Below are 15,373 nucleotides of genomic sequence, written 5' to 3'. Positions count from 1 at the left end.
GGAGCACACAGTGATGTGTGGCCACAGCAGGAACCTCAGCTACCAGTGCCTTTCATAGAAGTCGGGCCTGGACGAGACCTTCAGGATCACTCAGTCCCAACCCCTGCACTGTGGGAAGCAAACCTTCCACCAGACCACTGGTTGGGTAGATGTACTGATTTTCTGATTGATTAAAAACCAGAAGAAATTACAGAAACAGAGGTAAAGTCTGGCCTGTAAGGTCATTAACAGTAAAGTAATCACATCATATGGACATGTATACTTTACACGTCAATACACCACCCAATTTAACCATGGTATGGTAGAACTAGGATGCTCAAGGACTCTTAATATTAGAGACTACATGAAAAAAGTAAATACTGTGCTAAGCCAAGTGACCTTCAGTTTTGTCAGGCAAGGACAACCCTGCTTCTGAAGGAGGACTGCAACTCTGCAGGAGCTATCCAGGTATCATCTCATCTTGTACACTTCTATTTGTAATATGCTCTTCTACCTTGGAAACCTGCAGTGGGAAAAAATTCTACTTTGAAATCCTTTCCCAGCCTCACAAGAGGAGCCTTCAAACATTCTCATCTCTTATTTTTCTAGGAGCCTCAGGAATACATTTATAACAAACAAAATCTAGAAACTATGTGAACAATAAATACAAACATCTGCATACCATCGCAGTAAACATTCTCCGTGAGAGACACATCCAGGTCCCTGAATACATTTATTTCTCAGCATGCAATATGACTTAGAACCAGCACAGCAGATAATCTCGTGAAGACTACAGGGATGAAACTAAGCAACTGCACACGGCCACCAATCTGCACTTAAAAGCTCCTTCAATGCAAAGAGAGCACTTACCATGAAAATGCTCCTCCCTTTCTGACTTGTCAGCCCCATCTCCCAGAACTCTCTCTGGAAACTACTTTTCATTAACCTAGAGGATTGCAGTACTCATGAACCCATGAAAGTTTAGTTTTGTTTTGCATTATAAGATTCTACCAGAGAAACATCCAATAAATAAGTACAAGTTTTATCATGTCCCCTGCCAATACTGTGTACAACTTCCATAAACTACCTATTCTCTAACCTAAGTAACTCTGAAACTTTTTGCTTTTTCCATTTTAATGGCAAAAAATTTTTAATATCTCGCATACCATAAACTCCCTTTTGTTTTACCACCTCCACCAGTCATAAAGACCAATCTAATAGGAGGACTTTATTTTTCCCCAAAATCTTGTTCTTCTTAAATCAAAGAGCCATGATTGCTACACGATTATTCAACACTGGAAGTCAATCTAATACACTCAAATGGAAATTCTTAATACACCAATAGGCTTTCTCATCAGGATATGCAGGAGATTCTCCACCATTTGAAGACTAAAGTATAAAGGAACATCTCCCTGAATCAAATATTCTAGCTGAGAGAAAGGATTTGAAAAAATGAACAAAAGGATTTATTTACATGCACACAATTAGGAAGCCATACTAGATCATCAAAGTCCTTCTGGTCAGTTTGCAGAAAGTTCTCAAGGCTTACTTTACATGGCTGAATGTGGTGGTGTTTACAGGGGTCCCAGGAAGAGGGAAGAAACAACAATGTTGACTCCATGTTTCAGAAGGCTGGTTTGTTATTTTAGATATATATATTATATTAAAACTATACTAAAAGAATAGAAGAAAGGATTTCACCAGAAGGCCTGAAAGCAAAGGGAAGAATGGAATGATGATAAAATCTTGTGACTGACCGAGACAGTCCGAGCCAGCTGCCTGTGACTGGCCATTAATTAGAAACAGCCAACACGGACCAATCAAAGATGGACCTGTTGCATTCCACAGCAGCAGATAATTATTGTTTACATTTTGTTTCTGAGGCCTCTCAGCTTCTCAGGAGAAAAAATCCTAAGGAAAGGATTTTTCATAAAACATGTCCGTGACAGTGGAAACTACTGGGGAGAATAATACAGATCTTGCAACTTGATTGCAGCTTTAAGCAGTACTCCACTTAATTCTGAATTTTCAAGCTAAGATTAGTTTCGAATTATCAAGCTGAAAAAACTCAGAACTTTCCAAAAGGGATGCAGAGGTAACATTCAATCCTTTAGCATTACAATCAAATGTTTTCTCAGATGTCTGGGCGCACTAGACATCCTTTCCATATCAAAATACATAGACATACTATCCAAATTACATATTTAGTCATACTGAACCATGTATTTGAAACACAAGATGGGGCATTCCACAGACCATTTCATTGTGGTTGTATGTACATATACCATCCATGAGTACATTGTCCCCTTCCATCAAAGTGTTATTTTAGTCTATGAAAAGTTTAAAGCAGCACTCAAACATCTATAAATATTTTTCCACAGCAGATTTAATAATGATTAAATCTGCTGTGGAAAATTCATTAATTCTTACAAAATCACTCAGCTCTCTGGAAAAATGAGCTCGTCTCAGAACTGTATGCTATAACATTTAAGTGTAGAAGGAAAACACAGTACATAAATCTAAATGTACAGTTTTCACATTCAAAATAAATCTGTCAGACTTCACACAAGAGACTGGTACAATAATGCAATCCAAAGCTATATTTTGCCAGGCAATCTTTATGCATTTAAGTGCCTCAAGAAGACACCTTATTAAAATTCCCCTAAAAGGAGAAATGCACAAGCATCCTCCCACCCTGAGTATCACAAAAACCTTATGTTTCAGAGATTTCAAGCAATGGGATCCTCAGTGGTTAGATAGGAACTTATAACAGTGGCTAACAGATTTTACTGTCAGGCTTTTCTGATAGTGATTCAGAACCTTCTCCTTTTGTGATGCCTTTTAACCCTATTTCAAGTGCTGCCTTTTGTTAAGATAAGTGATTTCTTCTGCATGGTATGTATTCATATCATCCAAACATTTTAGAATTTATTTCTGTTTATCAGAACATTTTCCTATCTCATCCTTGTTCCTGTGGGGTTTTCTCAGAGGGAGAAGGCAGTTTCATACTTTAAAAAGAAACCATTTCCTGCCTTTTTTCTTTCATAATCAAGATTCTGGATTCATTTTCCTTTTCTACTTAATTAAATAGTTCCCTCTTCTTAACCATTTGAAATGAACCCACAGTATTTGCTATCACACCACCTACTAATTATAACCTAAAAATTTAATTCCTAGTGTTATTTCTGTCTTTCCTTCTGAAAATGCTCCTTGGTTCTCACCAAGTCTTTCTGCAACCTGATATGCACAATTCAGTCCACCACAATTTTCATAACTGATAAGCTTTAATTTGTTCTGCAGCACAGATGTGCTTGCACAAGAGAGAACTTGAATAATGGACAATATCAGTATTTTAATATTTCTGAGTAAAATAACCGTGTTTATCCCCTCTGCTGTATAATGTGCTGGCTGAGGTAGAGATCAGCCCCATCGCTGCAGAATTGTGGTGAAGGGCAGCAGACAGGCCCTGAGCCTCTTACCGTGGGAGTTGCTTTTCCCTGGCCCCTGTGGTGGCTACAAGGCATGCACCAGCACCTCATCTCCCACCTCCTTGATCCTCAGCCTCAACATCACACACTGACCCACAAGCCAGGTGCCCTGCTTGGTCTTCAACCTGCCTCATCACCACGGCTTCACAGAGGACCACTGCACAGAGGCTGACCTTGACCAGCATCTTCAGACATGATCATGACTCTGGCCCCCATCAGCATCCCAGCTTGGTCTCCTTAGGGGTCAATCTGCCCTTACTGCTCTCCGATGCCCCTTTCATTTCTATTTATGACCCTCAGAATCATCCCTTTCCTATAGCCCATCCAATAGCCCTGGGTCTTCACATCTTATCTCCCCTCCTTCCTTACTTTTACCTCCTTCAGTGACCACAAAGCTTCTAGCATGCTGCTTCCTACGTTCCCTCTCCTCCTGCTCCTGTCAGGTATGCTCCAGCAGAAAGGCAGAACAACACCCTTAAAAATAACCAACCCTCAACCCCATGAATAAAAATGTATTTTTAACATCTGAACACAGATTACTCAAACAGAAGCAGAAACAACATAATCCATGACATCTCCATGTAGATCTCCACATCCACACTGCACAAATTGTATAAGCTGTTCCCTGATGTTATCAGAATAGCTTTCATCAAGATTTACAATAATTTACTTTCAGATACAAACCATGTTTTATCTTTGTCTTCCTCATTTCTCTAACGTTTTCAAACTTTTGCAGTCTTTCAGGTTTCATAAATTTTCTCTTTTTGTATCTTCTTTCCTCACAGATGCTTTGGAGAGAATCCTGAAGATTTCATCTTTGTATTCATTGCAGCTCACATGCATAAGTGGATCTCATTCAACAGGCTTACCTAAGCAGACCACCCACAGGTCCCTTTGCTTCTTCCCTCATCTCAGGTTAAACTCAGAAAAAGGGACTGGTATCATTCTGGTATCTCTCCCAGGGTGCCCAGGTGTCAACTTGGGTCCAGTGCCCCTCCTCAGATATTCACAGCGGTGTCCATGTACAGTTCCTTTCCTTCCTTCTCTCACTGCTGATGGAGACACTGCATTTCTCCATCAGGACTAGAAATGGAAATCATCTTCAGCTCAGGCCTCCTTCCAGGCAGAATTTTTGCTTCTCCCTACATAACGTCTGTGATCCAAATTTTCCTACATTCAACACAAGCTGCTTATGCTTGAGCTATTTTCTCAATTTCTACCTAAGCCTAGCATCACTATCTTCCAAAGACATAATTATTCACCACTGCAAATATCTGCTCCTTTCTTTGCCATGAAAAGAAAGTAGACAGTTAGGCTATAATTCAGTCATGTCACTAGTTTTACACAGAGGCATTTTTCTAAACCAATTAATGGAGAAATTTTGGGGTTTAGGTTTCTAATATACTTATATTAGATTTTTTTAAATTAAGTGTTCAATACAGTGTTTAACTAAAGACTTTATGTCCTTTAGAGTTGTATCCCAGTATCTCATTTCTCATCAGCCCTTCAATGCAAGCATCAGGAACCATCAGACACATTGCAATGCACAATACAGCACTGAGATAAATTTAATTCTGTAAAAATAGAACATAAAAGTCTGGAGAAATCTGGCCTTATCCTTATCACTTATCCTACTTAAAAATAAAGAGGAATAAAATCATAGAAAATTCTGCTTCCCATAAGGAATAGTACTGGAAGAAACCACCTTCCTGTGATGAATTGAAATTTCAATTAAAAGAAAAAAAAATCTCATCTTCAATTATAAATCAGAGGTTAGATAAACATAAGATTTCAGTATCAGTACTACAGTCTTAACAGGAAACCAAAAAAAAAAGAAGACAAGGTTAATTAAGGAGTTTTTCACTCTGCAATAATGTTAGTACTAATTAAAAAAGTTATTAAGCTGCACTTATTTCCATAGGAAGTTATTGGCAAAATGTATTTCTTTTATTGTAGTCTTTGATGCCTTGAGGGAACAGAGTTAAATGGCTGAGTCAGTCAGTAAAACAGAAACCAATTCCCTTGCATCACATTCTCCTCCATGCTCTGAATACTAATCAGGACAGAATATTGAAAACAAAAGCTGAGTGTCTGCCAGCTGAAATGTGACTCTGGACCATGCCTGATGTATTGATAACTTGCTCCCTCCTCAATGAATAAACCAAATGAATCACAACAAACAATGAGGTTGTACAATATAATACTACAGATTTGTTTATTCTATACATTCATATTCAATCAATAGTAAATAAAGGTTGTTACTAAAACTCATTCTACAGGAAAGTTTTGGGGTTTTTTTATTTGCAAAGTAACAAAGAAAATCCAATGGTAATGCTACCTTTAAGATCTTCACTCTTACTCTGCACATTAATTATTATTAATACATAATAATATGTATTATTTTTCTCTTCTTTTTTTACAGCCTCAATAAGTCAAATAATGGGGAACAAAGGCTTCAAGACATTCTCCAATTAAGCAATCCAAATAGTCACATTATGCAAGAAGTTACTTCAAACAAAATACTTCCACTACGAGAATATGTGAATCTGAAGATTTACCTATGATCAATTTTTTATAAAGACATTCCTTTTTATACTCATGGTAAAGTTCAGTTTTTGCCAAAACAGCCCATGCCAGTGAAACCTCACTACTCCTTTCTCAAATCAAGAGTCCATGCTTCCCTGCTAGGAAATAAAAGTGCAGTACACTGTGGGAATGCAGCTGAAAAGAGAAGAGTGGCAGAAAATTTGACAGTTTTATACCATTGATACAGACTTCAATAACTTCCAGGGCACATTGTGGAATCAGGTTTGATAAAACACAAGAGATCAGAAGGAAATCAGAAGGAGATCATCAGATGCAGCCTGGGTGGAGCAGGGACAGATGGCCAGAGATCTAAGTGAGGGAGCCAAGTTGGAGCCAAGTTCAGTAGTTTGTCATTAGCATTCCAACAGAAGAAAAAATGGTCCTTTGACTTGATAAAGTAACCCAGAAGTGGAAATCATGGTATAGAAAGAATATTTTGCTGACCCCCAGCAAACCCAGGAAATCAGGCAAAAAGTGATCATGTTCCTTTCCTCTCTTCAAATGTTTGCTAGAGACTAAATCACTGAAACCAGTGCCAAGGTTCCTTCTAGAACTGCAGAACACAGGAATAGATAAATTCATTTTTATCACCTCCAAACTTGAACCCAAACAAGATCATTTCTATGTTCAGAGGACAACACAGCATCTAATAACTTTTTTCAGACAAGTATATCACTAAGTCTGGAATTGTTATAAATATCCCTAATTAACTTGTCACAGATTGTTCATTAAGGTTTGAAAGGGTACTGGATTGACATAGTATTTTGGGATACATTCATTTGATAAACTCAGTGCAGTGTAAAAAAAATAGATGAAGATTTAAAAACTATTGTAGAAGTCTTACAATTCTGATTAGGAGCTTGCTAAAAAAATAGATAAGGAAATGTACCACATAGTTACAAGGAATCTAGTGGTTAGAAACAATATTAGAATTCAACAAACTTTTCTTTAGAAACGAGAATTCAAGGGAACAGAGTCTAGAAAATGAATACCATGAATAGAGTTTGGTAATTACTTGGATAAACTGTTTGGATTTTAGGTACACAGTAAAAATCTTCAAAGGAAGAACTGGTTTTAAAACTTGGTCTGAGGAAATGAATGAGAGGATGGAGTTTGTCAAACAGTTTTTACACTTCACAAAACCCCTGCATTACTGACATCAGATGTTGTGCTTAGTTTCTACTTACACTGGAACAATTTATGTTATAATGTTAAGAAACAAATGGGGAAAGAGACATTCACAAATCTGGTTAGGCACAAGTGAACAGCCCAAGTCTGAAGTATCAGATTCTCCAGGGTTTGAGGGATTGGAACTGGCCAGCTGCAATTCAAGGACAAAGCTCAGTGTGACACAAGCACCAAGAGGCAATGTCTTGCGCCAGACTTTAATAAAGTGTGCAATAAAGAAGAAAAGAAGGAGCAAAGAGCTGTATGAAAAAACCCTGAGTACAAGAGCAGCCAGCAAGTGGACCTCAGAGTGAGATGGGCTGCAGATAAGTGAGTGGAGAGGAGGTTTCCTATTATTTATTACTGAAAGTGCATTAAAAATTTACTGGTAACACCTTCATTTTTTCCTCTTGAAATCAATTCCCAAATTATGAAGTATAGAAAAAACAGTGAACTTTTCTCAATTTACCTTTTCTTCTACACTGACAAGTATTTGCAGTATGGTGTGCTTGATTAACATTTCACAAGTTCAGGTTCCAAGAGTTCTTCCACTCCCTCAAGTTGCTACTATCCTAACCCATAAAAATTAGGAGTCCAAGTAACATAGGAAGATAAGTAAGAAAGTACATATCATACAGCCATCATCCCTCCCTCTTTATTCTTAAAGTCCAAACACTCAAACACAAAGAGGGAAAAGGGGATTCCATACACATTTTATTGCCCTCATCTTCTACAAATCCTCCTATTTTGACACCCTCAGGGGGAGTACTTTTCCCCTTGAAAAAGGGGAGTAGGAGAGGGAAGAATGAAATAGCAATTTTAACTGTTTTCTCTCTAGTTAAAAGAGCAGAGAGAGAAAACAAGCAAGCAAAGACATACCGAAATTGCATAGCTGACTATCAACAGCTAAAACTGCTGGTTAAACTAAACACTGTTTTTGCCTCCAAAACACAAGCCATTAAGCAAAAATTTAAGCCTTCAAGGGCTTATTAAAGATCACAAATAAACCAACCCTTGATCTATCTCAGCTCTTCCAGAGGCACAGCTTTTGCTCTTTATTCTTTCAGAATATTTTCTAAAAGAATGCCCAAAACCCATGTAGTTTCCCATACGGTTAAAATTACTTCATATGAAGCAAATACGGTATATTTCAATGAAAATATATAGTAATTAGGTTAAATTGCACCCAGTGAATTTAATGGATTACTACACAAGGAAACAGGCAGGGATTAACTAGGGAGGGTAGTCTGACATTACCAGAAGTCAACTCTGCCACCATGAGATGAGTAACTCTCACAGTACAGGATTATTTCCAACACCAATCCAGTATTAGCAGCATGTTTACCACTCCCGCTGTGCCAAGAGCCTGTATGCTCCAGCACATTGGTGTGTGACATTGCTGCAGTCAGCTCACACCTCTAAATCATGTCACCAAGTAAGCTTCCCCAACCCTCCCTAAGCATAGTTCTTTCTATGATTTTCCTAACAGTTTCTTATTTTTGGGCAATGTCACCAAAGCTCAGTGTGTCCCATGCTTTTGAGACATGTCTGTATACACCATAGAGCTGGTACACATATGTCCAAATAAATCAATCCAAAATTTCTTGGAAGAATCAAGCTTGCTATGAAAGTACACATAATTTGAGCACTTCTCACGCACAAAAATCAAAGAAAAATGTAGGATGGCTGGGATATGACTGTAGAGAACATACAGTCTAAACTCCTATTCAAAGCACAGTCAGCAATCAAAGTTGCTATATTGAAACTACTACAACGCTCAGGGCATTGGCCAGTCCAGGCCTGCCATCTGCAATAACACAAAATCTGCAAAATCTATGAGCAACTTCTTGCAGTGCTTAACCATATTCACCATCAGCACTGAATTTCCTGATATCAAGCTGGAGTTTCCTTTGTTGCAATTCACAACTTCTGCATCTTAGCTTTTTGCTGTTCATCTCTCAGAAGAATCTCTATTTCTCCTATTCCACTGACCCCAACTCTTCAAAAGCTGTTAGGAAACTGCTTTTGAGACGATTTTTAATTATTTCTGTACATATCAATAGCAAAGTTACTCATAAAAAATATTAGCACTGGAAGATACCTGTCAGAAAAGAGGAAGACGCATAAGGCAATGGTTAGATGTTTCTTCTGCACATATGATTGGTAAAAACAGGAACACTTGCCTAATTAAAAAAAAAGGCACCACCCTTAAGTACTTAGTTGTCTGAGAGAGATATTGCACATTGCTCTGGGTAGCTTACCTTGCAAACATCTCTGCATTCTTTAAAGGTTCCCAGACTATGCTGCTAACAGCAGAAAATGTGGAAGTCACATTCAAGGCATCACAGACAGAAGATCGTGTGCTAAGGTCCTTGAAAGTGCATACATTGATTCTGCAATCTCATCTTTCCTGCCTATACCAGAAAATGAATTCTGATACTGTGCTTCTTCTCTGTGCAAAGTAGTTATTTCAATGAGATTTTTGAAACTAGAAGGAGTCACAGAACCTTGAAATTATATGTGCCAGAACAAAGTCTTTAGTTTACAGACTGCAGTCACCCTCCAGAGCTGCACCTTGGAAATAGCTCAAATTCAGAGTTAATTAAGCTGAAATCTGAACTTAAGACTAAAAGCAAAAAGTATAAGCAAGGTATATAAACACAGCTAGTTATTCCTTCAAAATAACCCAGAGAAGAAAAAAAATCCACAAAACATTATGAATCTCCTATATCTGCTAGAGTGAGATCCAGGGAGCAAATGTCAAAGCATGTCTGAAAACACCAGTTATTGCCTGATCTGCAGCACACATGCATACAGATGCATCTATAGATGACCTAACTGTGTTGATTGATAAATATGGAATTTCCAGGTTTTAGTGACTCTAGAATATTCCTATTTATTCTAATAATTTTATTAATGTATTATTTTAATCTTTTAATTATTATTATTTATTTTCTTATTCCTAATTAATTACATGCAAACAGAAAAGGAACTGAAGGAAGGGCTCCCTAATGATTAAGACGGGTGTAAAGACCCAGCCTTACATAATACGTTTCTATCACTAGACATGATGGCATTAAGTGTTAAATTTTTACTAATTTTTGAAGAATTCAAGTTTCATATTCTGCTTCTATCGGCCAGATAAACAGGTAGATAAATTTTTTCCAGTATTTTTGAGCATCAGTTTCCTTAAGAAACTTAATATGGACTCTTTTACTGACAACAGTGCATGGTTTAGTTGATACTGTGTAAACACAACTGAAATGTATCATCCTGAGCAGAGAAACTGAGTATATTCACAACCACAAATTACTTTTAGTCACACATCTGCTGCACAGTTAGCTATGTCAACTATGGTAAGAAATGTCTGCCAAGACTCTGTATACTGATTTATTTTCTGGTTCATCAATATGTATCTCCTTATCGCCTTCTCCACTTGTTCTGCAAGAAAGTTTAGGAAGGAGGACTGTGAGTTCTTGAATGGTATTGTCCAAGTAAGTTTTAACTCAGAGGCTGAGTTAAAACTGAGGACAGCCAGCAAGCTTCTTATGAAGCAATTGGATCTTCCAGCTGTGCTGAAGAAGATATTAAAAGAGTAATGATGAGAATCTTCTAGTTCCCTTGAAATGACTTTCCACCCTAAAATGATCCTTCTCACTCCTTCCAGAGTTCTGCCTGATGACATTTGTCTTTATTCTGTTCCACTGCACTCCTATTGAGTTTCTCCCTGACTTCAAAGGTCAAACATCCATCTGTCCATTGTGAACAAGACTTTCCAGCACCCACAACAGAACAGTATATCCCAAATATGTCAACACCAGCAGAATTTATCCATGAAAGATGAGAAAAAAGAAAGTGTTTCCTCACACAAGTCCAGCCAGGTCTGTGACAGCACAATGGATACTAATTTCAACAGAAGAACAAAGATAGGTGAATAGTAAGAAGACTGCATGATATAGAGAGTAGAAATAGCCCTCATACAAAATGGTGTATTTTTGTGTTTTAAAACACTGTCTCAGCTACTTGAGCTCCATGAGCACAACGGCAGTGTGGCCATAAGGTGACCAGCTGCTGGCTTCTGCTGCCTTGCCAGAGAGAAAAAAAGTGGCAGAGGCAGCAATACTTGCCTCTGAAAGGCCCTCTGAGCTCAGCAATGCACGTCAGCACAGTACACCCAATTCATAACAAACTTGCAGAAAGGAAGAAAGACAGAAAGCAAAAGCACCAGCAAGACACAACAGCCACTTACCAGCTGAAAGGTGTTTATCAGTAACTACCACTTCCACACCAAAATCAACCGCAAAAGCAACAATTTGAATACCAATTAGAAAAATAAGTCTCAAATTTCAGGGGATTGCTTAACTTTGGCTTGGAGAGAGAAGCTAGACAAAGAGGTACCATTATTTGGAAGTGCATACACAGGGTTTTAGTTTGGTGTGTTGGTTTTGTTAAGAGCTTTTGTGTTATTTTTCCTCCCCTTTCTGTTTTTCTCCTCAGCATCTGATATTTTTCACTGGAAAGGAAGAAAGAAAAAAAACTCCACATTGCACTAGATCAAGTGATTGAGTATTTCTGTGATTTTTTTGCCAAAATGCTCTCCAATAAAGCTGAATTACACCTATTTTAAACGCTCTCACTTTGGGAAAAAAACCCTGATGCCCACTAGCTAGATTCTAAGCTGCCAGGATTCCAGGATTTAGCTCTTTTCATAAAATAACATATCCAATTTAGCTTTGTCTCATTTCAGTAAGTATTTGCTACTCCTACAAATAAGTTTAGAAGCTGGTAATGATATGTAATTTTCACTGCCTAAAATTCGGTCCTCTTAGATAAGACACATGCAGTATCCAATAGAAGCTCTAAATCTTGACCTCATGTGCAGTAAATCCTTGAGGTTAAATCAACACCCTAGACTTATTTTGTGCTGTCCCTGTAGCTTTGTTTAGATTCACAGATCTATCTATCTGTAAGTCTCCTGGTTTCCCATTAAAAGTAAAAAAGTGTCTGTATCAAGAGGTTTGACTGCACAGAGGCTTGACTGTATTGACAAGTACAGTCAATATATTAATACCACTGCTAGCCCAACTCTCCTGTACTAACAGACACTTGCAGGAAGTTCATAACATTTTCTCAAAAACATGAATTCTTGTTCTGAGGTTTAAAATGGAGTGACAATGGAACATGCACTTATTAGTTAGAAGATAATGAACTGTATACTGTATAAATTGTGTTTAAACTACCCATTCAATTTGCAGAAACCAAGAACTCAAAAGAAACCAGAGCTAAAGTTCCTACCTTAACTTGCCTCACATATACCTATACACATTAGTGTCAGACTGTCTGATATCACAAAAATCATCACAAAATATTTTTCTCATATGACATTCATCTTTATAAACACAGATGCATGCACATATGTCCTCCCTGCATGTCAGATAACTCTCCAAAAGACAGTTTCCATCCTGAGGTACCCCACTGCCCCAGTGACAAATTCAGCTGTTGACTGTAGACAATTAAACTGCTTGATTAAAAGCTGAACAAATTAGTATGAAAGTAGCAGATAGTTTAATTAGGTCAGGGAAAATCCAATCAATAGTCACAATTTTAGTTCTACAGACAGAGCACTGCTTGATACAGAGGGCTGACAGTCCCAAAATCCTATTACCTCAGTGAGGATGAGGTTCAGAATGCTCATTGTATACCACTTGTTGCTGTAAAACCAGACAGCTAAATAAGTGATGGAAACCCAAAATTTGCTCTTTGCTGCTACAGGGTGATCTCATTTACACAGATGAAGCTGAATCTCAAGAGAAAAGTTAAAAAAAATAAGCAATCGTAGAAAAGAACTGAACCAAGAAGCTGAACCAAGTATGTTCAGATCTGTCTTATTAACCAAAACACTTCAATTAAATCTATTATGCAAGACTACTTCACAGATTTCTTGGCAGGAAATTCAGGGGGGAAATAGGATAATTAGTATTCTAATTAATGAAAGGAAAGGATGATGGTTAATAAATTTGGTCAAGCATATTGGCTCTAAAGGATACATATTAGTGTTGAAAAAAGTAGAACAACAAGTTAACAAACTCCTTACATCCTAACACACCATAGGGAACAAGAAATCAACCCAGGTGACAAATTCTAAATCTTAGAAATTTGGTTTAGAGTTCAGATTTAAAACAGCAGCAGATGTTGTTAACAACTGGAAAAAAATGCCTTTACTTTAAAGAAGTCAAATTGTCTTTTCTAAACCTATATATGAAGCATGAATTTCAAACAGATTTTAACAAACTAATTACCTAATCTGCACTCACACACGCAATCAGTCATGTTGGCAGTCCTGGAACTTGAAATTTGAAATATCAGTTGAATCTAATCATGTAACCATCCTTTGCTCCAACATAATCATAGAGAATTTAAGGTTGGCAGGAATGCCTGGAAGTCATTTAGCATAAACCCAGAATCGGAACAGAGCTAATTTCATATAAATCAAGCTGCCTAGAGCACTAACAGGGATATGGTTATCAAGGATAGAAATCCTTCATTTTTAAGTACCATGTTGATGAACTGGTATAAGAAAAGTTTAAAAAAATCCACAAATTACTTCAAAGTTATCAAAAGAAATGAAATTTTGTCTATCTTGTGAGTAATCTTAGACTGCATTTCCTAGAGGGGTTGTGGATTCTCCTTCTCTGGAGATACTCAGAATCTGTCTGGACACAATTCTGAGTGATGTGCCGCAGAGGATCCTGCACTAGGTTGTCTCCAGTGCTCCCTTCCAACTTCACCTGTTCTGTGATATTTAATGGTCTCCTGAGATAATCAAACTGAGCCAATATTTGCCATCACAGATGAGTCCCAAGACACTGTCTTCCCACTGTCCTAATTTGTCAAATGCACTGGAATAATGGTACTTGGCAGCTTTCATAACCTTTACTTTACAACATGGTAAACAAACACAGAATTGCCTGTTTTACAAACTAACATAAACAGGTGCCCTTCACCATCCCCTTCTTCCTTAGACACTAAAAAATCGTGATAAATCAGCTGACCATATTTTATTAATTAAAATTGGGAAATGCTTAAGGAAACAGTTCTTCCCTACACCATTTCTTTCACCCCTGCCTCCATAAAAGAAAACAAACAAACAAAAATGTTGGAAAAAAAAGTTTAATCTGACAATTAAATCAAATGAAACTGTTAGATTTGGGAGTTCAGCTATTGAGTCAATACAAACTTTCCAAAAGCCCCCAAAATCCAACATACACCAGCAACTGCAATCAAATTGTACGTTCCCTAATATTTTCCCCAGGTTTTTTTGGAAAACTTCAGTTTATACCTTCCTTCTAAGATTTCACAGAAGCATTTAGGGCAGAGATATGGTGAAGGAAAAGGCAGGAAGAAAGCTACAGAAACCACACAAGATGTACGTGCAGGTGAAAGAGATGAAACAATCAGCTATGCTTTGAAAGAAGACAAAACCGAGAGCTAAAATCAAAAAGTGCAGCTACAGAATACACATCCTACAAGTAACAAACATGAATGATATAATATGGGTCACTTCTCCCTGTTCCACATGGGGACACAGACCATGATTCAATTAATTATTTTTTCTTTATTGACAGAGTTGAGGCATCTGCCGTTTAGATTTGCCTAGGGAGGAAAAGCTTTGAAACATAGTGAGGGGGAAACAAAAAAAAAAAAAGTTTCATAATTTTTAAGCCTTAGTGTTATCACCAGCACAAGTAATTCTCAGTTTTATTCACCTTTACACCGGAAAGGTTCACTGAACCCAAATTTAAGATTTGCCATCTTCTCCCATCTTACTAACACAGTGCTTAGAAGAACTAGTCTCTATTTCAGCTTCTACCCCTCATTTTATTCCTACAGCAGGGTAGCATTACTATGAAAGATCCTAAAAAGTGCTCAGTGAAGAGAGACTTTCTCTAGCAATTTAGGATGCTGATCAAAATCCCACAGTTCCTGGGGAAAATTCCGACTCCTTAGTCACTGAAGAGCCATTTCCTGAGATGGAGAAATCAGTTTTAATAGATCTGTTGTAGTGGAAAGAGCTTCTTTCCAAAAGCATCTTTCTTCTAGAAGACAACTGATGAGAAGCTGCATAATTTCCCAGACAAGACGTAAAAGCAACA

General features: G+C 37.6%; 1 protein-coding gene across 4 annotated transcripts in view; it reads right to left on the bottom strand.

Moving 5' to 3' along the window:
* The window catches only part of CADPS2 (calcium dependent secretion activator 2), a 285,443-nt gene that overhangs the window by 236,364 nt on the left and 33,706 nt on the right, over positions 1–15,373 (bottom strand). The window lies entirely within an intron of this gene.

The sequence above is a fragment of the Ammospiza nelsoni genome, chromosome 5, assembly GCF_027579445.1.
Source record: "Ammospiza nelsoni isolate bAmmNel1 chromosome 5, bAmmNel1.pri, whole genome shotgun sequence".
NCBI lineage: Eukaryota > Metazoa > Chordata > Aves > Passeriformes > Passerellidae > Ammospiza > Ammospiza nelsoni.
This window is presented reverse-complemented; position numbering and strand designations above follow the sequence as displayed.